Raw genomic sequence first — 7,559 nt, 5'->3', positions numbered from 1 at the left:
GACAGTAATTTAGCAGCTTCTCTTAGTAACACACTTCAAAGAATGGCTGGAATATTGCTGATGATACATTGCTGGCTCGATTGCTTTTGCTCATCTCTCCTCCTTGATACCCCAAAAGAAATTTCCACTAAACAGGCTGGGTTGACTTTCCCAGGGAATCAGTGAAAGAATATATCATTTAATAATGTTAGTAATAAAAGACCAGGAGTCCAATGTATGCTCCCTGAAGGAGGAAAACAAGAAAGAAATGTAAAGTTAATTACAGCTAATCATTTTAGTCATTGCTCAATTAACTTGCAATATTGCACTTCTATAAAATTATAATTCTATGAATTGGCATTATTCTAAGATTCCATTTATGTGGTATATCAATAGTCACACAAGAAAAAATCAGATTCATAAAACATGCAATTAGAGTCCAGGACACCTCAAAAATCTAAGCCTGTATCTGGGAAAGGATTTAAATCATATCTTATATGTATAGGTCTTTTCATCCGGATTAATTTTTTAACTAAAAAGACAGATGTTTTCAAATCAAAGCCATACAGAAAACTTCATGAAAGGCATATATTGCACTGATTTCCATCTGATAATCTGATAAGGAAGCCTCAGAATCAAAGAAACAGTTAAACTAAGATAAATCTCAAATGATTAGCACATCTGGAACTTACTGAAAGAAATATGTACAGTGAAGCAAAATCCTTGATGCAAATCATAATGTGAAAAATATCCATCAAAATTATACCTTTTAATTAAAAAGTGCCCCAAACCAAATATTACAGTTTTCCAGTTTCAGATAGTTTGAATTTAAACACATCTGAGGATTTTATCTGCACAGGAAGAACAAGTCCTACATATGTTTTGGAAGGGTTTCCTGTAAGACTTCCCCCCAGACTTTGGAAGTCTTCCAGTCAGAAAGAAAGAAAGAGAGCATATGTTTGATTCACAGAGAGAAGCACCAGAGAAGCAGTAGGTTAGAAAGATGAGTTGAAGGGGGAAAGTGAGATTCATTTTTTGCACAAAGACTGTTTTGAAACTTCATCTTCAGTTAAAAGTCTTGACATATTTCCAAGACTTAATTTATTTTGCCTGAGAGACCATCGTTTTAAAGACAACTGTTCCAGTGCTGTAGGGAAACTCAGCCAAAAGGAAAAATAAATATTTTAAATGAGATACACTAATTGCCAAGACCACAAAAATAACAAGTAATATTCTAGAATCCTATAATGATCATTATTTGGAATGAACACTCAATCCCATGTGACACAAGTTTACTTTTCAGTGGGTCCTTAGAGTTTCAAATAGGATTTTTCTTAGGGTTAAAGAATAAATATTACTAAATAAATATTACTAATGAACTCCATTTTTCTCAGTGCTTATGATCCTATACAAAAGCCCAAATCATAAGGCATTTCAAATGCTTTTTTGCATGACAGTGTTAGTTTATTTGTATTCTTTAATGCCTTGATTCAAGGCACTTATGAAGTACATAATCCACATAATTATGTGGATAATTCATTGCATTCTGTAGAGCTCAGAATGACCTGGAATTAACCTGTATTCTGAGCACCATAAAATCATGTGTGTATCAATTTTGTTACTGACAGGGTGAACCATGGAGTAACAAATCCTTCTTGTACTTTCCTTAAATTAAGGAAGTCCAGATATGAGAGACTAAACCTTTTCCTCTTCATTGGAACATAAGCTTTGCAAACAGTAAACCAAAAATAAACTTCAATAAAACCAAAACCATATTTCCAGTGAAATCATGAATACGAGACTAATCTTTAAAGGAACAGCATTAGATATTTAATGCTATGGCTTTTGGGCAGGATGGGGCTCTTCTGACAGATGATTTCCTTCCTCCAGTGTTGAACTGCTCTAAACTTTCTACAGGATGATTCTCCAGCCTGAACTTCCCTTTTAGCTAAGTCTATTTGCTTTGCGTCAAGAGACGTTGACAGTTTTCAGCTCCAGCTCCAGGAATCCAGATGGTGCAATGAAAGTGAAGGATAATACCATATGACTTAGATTTTTTTTTTTCCCCTCCAGTACAGAAAGGAACAGCTTAATGTCAGGTCAAATTTAAAATTAAAACAGAAAGGGACAGTAAACAAGAAGAGTTATGCTCCTACTCTGATGGAGACAGTAAACAGGAAGAGAAGAGATCAGGTAAAAATAAGGTGCAAAGAGGCTAAACCTGGAACATCTTTAAGTAACTTAACCCCACTGTTTAAGTGAAAGGCCTTTACTATGCACTGTGGCCCAAATTTAAATCTGAATGTTTTCTGATTTATATAGAGACAGTCTAACACACTATTCTCTCAGGGATTCAGAGGATAAAATCAGGATCTTCACAGTAACAATAAATCTTAATGAAAAGAATTGAGCTATTTCAAGCAATCATTCAGCAGAGAAGCATTTGAAGCAGTTATATACTCAGGTCCTTTTATTTTTCACAAGTTCTGTATTAATTCACTGCTGGCATCTGCTGGGCAAACTTTAGAGAGATTACTACTGCAGAGGTGGAATTGATTTCTTGCTACAAGAATTGCACTTTTTCAGCTTTTCCTTTCACATCAGAGGGTTCCTAGCCCTCCTCCTTTCACACAGAAAAGAGGCTACACAGGACAGGATGATCATCTGGTGACAGGTCTGACATCTGGTCCAGGAAATCTGAATGGTTGAAGGCTCTAGATTTAGCCTCATCAAGCAAAGACTTATTGTAGTGATATCCAAGAAGAATGCAAAAGATCTATCTAATCCCTTATTTGTCACCCTGACCCTGCCAACTCCTTCTCTGCATCTTTACATTGGACTACCATAAACACAAGCATTTCAGAAGTGAACTACACTCCAGCTACACCAAAACACAGCTGTTCTTCTTCAGCTGTTCCACCAAGAACATATTCACTTAAGACATCACTCATCTCACTGATTTCAGAGAAACTCTAAGGGCAGTTTATTAGTTCATATGATGCTCCACATTAAAGAAATGGCTCAAGGTATCTCAGCAGCTTTTTTTTTCTTTGCAATGGAACCTTTTCTCAGCAACCACAATCTTGAGAAAGGAAAGAAAGAATAGGAAATCAGGCTCTCAGTCACACAGCTTTGAACTCTTTACCATAGGACATGAGAATAAGCACACTTCTGCTGGCTTTCAGAAAAAAAAAGGCACATAGATAGCTTTCAGTTCACTTTCCCACAACTGCAAACAAAACCCACAGAAGCAAAGAGGAAATAAAGATGTTTTGGGAATACAGGAATGTAAAACTCTTCATAAAAATAGTTGTATTTTAGCTCATCTAGCTATTCTGACTTACTTAGTTTAAATGACTAACACTTCAGAATCTTGTACAGCATTTGAGCTTGAAGGATTATTTCAGCAATTAACAGTACAAGCAGTTAGTATCATATACACACAAACAGTGCAGTTCTGAAGAAAGACCCAGAGATAGGAAGAGAATACTGAATTCTCTACTACTTATCCTGGAACAGTTCTTACAGAAATGAAACAGATTCCTGGTACAAAATCCTTCTGGCAATTTCACTTCAAACCGATATAGTGTTGCTTTATGGAGCTTTTAACCTTCTCTGCATTTGTAAATCTGTTTAAATACACTGCCATCAGCAATGCTTACAAATTAGGTGGCACTTATCAAAACAATTGTTATTTTGGTTTAAGAGAATTACTATACATGTTGCATATTAATGCAAGACTAGTGAAAATGCAGCTAGCATTTTTTTATACATATATATGTATATACACACATATATCTTTACATACATGTACCTACAACACACTCACAATCTACACATACAATAGAAATCTTTTCTTCTAGAGCAACATTCCCTATCTATGCATGTCCCTGGAGACAATAACTTTTACAAAAGTTGTGAAGCATTATTTCTCAGTGATGCTTATCTCCCAAATTTTGTATCTTAAGATCATGAAATAAAATTAAATCTGTATAAATTATGTTTTATTGATAATGTTTTACCCAGTTGAATTTGCAGTTTCATTTTTCTTCTCAGCCCCTGAAATACATGAAAATTACATTTGCTCTTTAAAAAACAAACATTAGCTGATGTGTAATCTTTGACATATTATGTATCCTTCAAACGCCACCTGCTGAGGCAAATCTATGCTCTTATCTATAATAATTTCTTATTATTTTATATCTTATCACAGATAATCACAGTCACTGTAAGGTTTGTGATGCTATACACGGGACAATTCCCAAATATTTCATGACAGAGTCTTTAGAATCATAGAATCACTTAGGTTGGAAACGATATTTAACACCATTTAGTCCAACCTTGGGGCAGGGCAAATTTACATTTTTTCATATGGGTTTTCCTTCTTTTGTTGTTTAAGCTGCTAGCATGATTAATTTTTACTTGCAGAAGGGGCAAACAAATTGAAACAATAAGGCCAAAACTCAAAAAAGGCATAAAAAGAACATACATTGCCATTTCATTTGTTGAACAGAACTGTGGATCGAATAAAACAGTGAGTTCTGCTTAAAAAGAACAATTATGCTACAGTGTGGCCAAAACCGAAAATATGGCCACTAGGCTGACCTCTGGGAGCGTGTTCCTTCAAAAATCACCAAATGTATCATCTGAGTAGCCTCATTACTCTTTGTCATTATGTCTAATATGTCAAGTATTCAAAAAAGAAAAAAAAAAAGCCAAGAAAAAAGCACAAACATAGAACAAAATGTTTCTATAAAGTACAAAGCTTGTGCTACTCAACTGAACTGAAGATAAATAGCTGTATCTTGCAGTACAGATATTTGTCTATAACATGTACATGGTGCAAACTCTGGCTGAAGGAGTAAGGTTCATTCCTATGAACAACAAGGATCTTGTATAAATATTAGTGTGGATAGCAAGTTTCCTTCTGACCACTATTTTTCCCTCAATTTGTAATTGTACCATACTGTAAGGAAAAAAATTAATTAAACGTTTTAAGGAACAAAAATGATTCAGTACTCACTCTACACACTGGAATAAAATTCAAACTTCATTTCCAATGAGAGTTTCTTAAAACACTTGGCCCTGAAAACACATTTGTAGAATAAATTAAAATACTTCAGGGTGCCAACAGAAATCTGTGGAGTCTGTTTAACAGACATAAGGACTAAAACACTATTAGACTTTGGTTTTGGCATCTTCAATTAGCAACAGCTTGCAGAGCAATCATAATCATTTAAATAAACTAAATGTGCTTAATTTCTGTAAATTTCAAGTCTTGGTGCTGCATTTATAACAAAATACTTTTGTTTTTAAATTAAATGACACTTCAGCACTGAAATATTTGTCATGTTGGGAAAACATCTGTATTTAAAGCAGTATTTGCATGTTAAGCTTCAGGGAAATGCTAAGATGTCATCAACTTCAGTGAGCCTGAACCAGCCTACAAGTCAGCTGAATCTATGTTCAAGTCTCTGTGCTAGACAAAAAAATAATGGCATAACATTAGAGTAGTGAGGCATTAACTGCATTAACTGCAAATTGGTCTTGATGGAGTTTTCCTTCTTTGCCAAATCTTCCTGTGAAGACTAAGAATTTTGGACAGCCCTTGTAGTCAGGGAAGGTGAAAACTATGCCAGAATCCCCCAAAGAAAGAAGATGGAATTTTCTGCCTCTCTCCAAGACCTCCCTCCTGCAAGGCATTGTTCTCCACATTCTGGATAAAAGTGAGCTGCATTAGCTGTCTTTGTTTGTTAGCTCTTTGCTTCCAGTATCCCTTAATCTCTGGATATTCAAACAAACATTCAGTTAAAAGTCATTTTTGGCCTATCCCAGAAAATTAAAATTCATTCCCATATATATTGGATCACAGCTTCTGAACGGCACAATTCTGGAGAAAATGCAGAAGAAATCGGTAATTTACATGGATTTAGGAACTATCTAACAGTAAATGCTGCCCCAGAGCATGTGAAAAACTGTGAAGATTTGCTAAAAGTAGTTGAAAATATGCATAAACTGAATTCTTAGTCAATTTCTGAATGAAATGCTAATGTTTAGCCAAATTGACCACAAATACTTTTCGCTCCTCTCCAGGCAGAGGTGACTGTGTCCTCAGTTCTGAAAGTCAAAAAACATACATTCCAGAAGAAATGAAAAGAGAAAGATGAGATTTTACAGTCACAGGTGCAGATTAGCACAAATCTACCTATAAAGACTGTAGCAATATAGTATAGTAATCATTCTAAATTTTCAGTATTTATTGGGATTTTCTAAAGGGGGCTTGTGATCAAGCAAAAGTATCCTCAACTATTAATGCTTAACACTCATTGCTATTGAGCTCTGGAGTATAAAGACATTTTACACGTCTATAAACTGGCAAATAACTGCTAATAATCAGCATGACTACCCTGTCTTGGCACTTGGCTACCTCCATAATACCCCAACTTTGAGGAAAATCTGACCTGCAGAATCATAGTTATTGGTTTCTAATTTTTTACTTTACTTTTTTTCCTTGCATTCCAGCACTTAGAATATATAAGCAGGACTCTAATCACCTGTAAAGCAACTATGACTACTAGATCCTCAATATTTACCTGATATTCAAAAAGTTCTTCAGGTGATCAGAAGCTCTGGCATTGGTGATTGGCTGACTCCCAAAACAGAAATACAAAATACTAAGAGAATGCATTTGGATTTCCAAATCTTTGGTTTAGATTTAGTATGAATTCATATCTGATTAAAAATGAGAGACTGAAATAAAACTATTATAATCGAATTTCTAAAGCCTACTCTAATTTTTTCAAATAATTAGTAACTCATGCATTTTGATAAAATTTTCACTCTCTAGTAATTCTTTACAGCATGTCTTTGAAAGTGAGCTGCATAAAAGGTTCTATGATTAGACAGATTCAAACCAATTCAGTAGCTTTGTTTATAGGGCAGCTGCCAAGATGTGAGTCACTAAGTCAGCCTGTGACATGCTTGGTTGTATAACTTGTATTCTTTGGCAGCTTTTGAGGGGTTTGCATATCTCTTCTTGGATACATAATTCCACTCACATATCAAAAAAATAAATAGAGTGATAAATTTGTATAAAATTAGTTTTAAAACTGTACTCATTAAATCCAGTGGAGATCAGTGTATTTTTTTACATCCTGCACCACCCTCTAACTTGGAGGTCAAAGAAAAGGCAAGAACTTGAAGCTGGTAAAACACAAACTTCTTGCCTTAAATCACACTTTTGTTTGAAAGAACAGACTTAAAATCCATGAGGATAGTGTATCTTCTAGGAGAAGCTGGTAGATATACCGAAAGAGCAAATTTAATCAATTTGTCACAAGAACCATCAACTTCAGCCTGCTACATATCAATAGCCAGCCCTCTGAGGAGAGAGAAAGCACATTGTCTCTTGCTCTTTCTCTCCATCTACTTAATCGAATTAGGGAAAGGACAGTGGAAAGGGTAATACACTTCAAGCACATCTGTTTGCTCTTTAAGCTAAAGTTGGATGCAATACCTAAATAATTGTTCTCCACCATCCCGAGATTCATTCTACTATTTTCCTGCAGATTTTATGCCTC

Source organism: Aphelocoma coerulescens, chromosome 4, assembly GCF_041296385.1.
Source record: "Aphelocoma coerulescens isolate FSJ_1873_10779 chromosome 4, UR_Acoe_1.0, whole genome shotgun sequence".
Classification (NCBI taxonomy): domain Eukaryota; kingdom Metazoa; phylum Chordata; class Aves; order Passeriformes; family Corvidae; genus Aphelocoma; species Aphelocoma coerulescens.
This window is presented reverse-complemented; position numbering follows the sequence as displayed.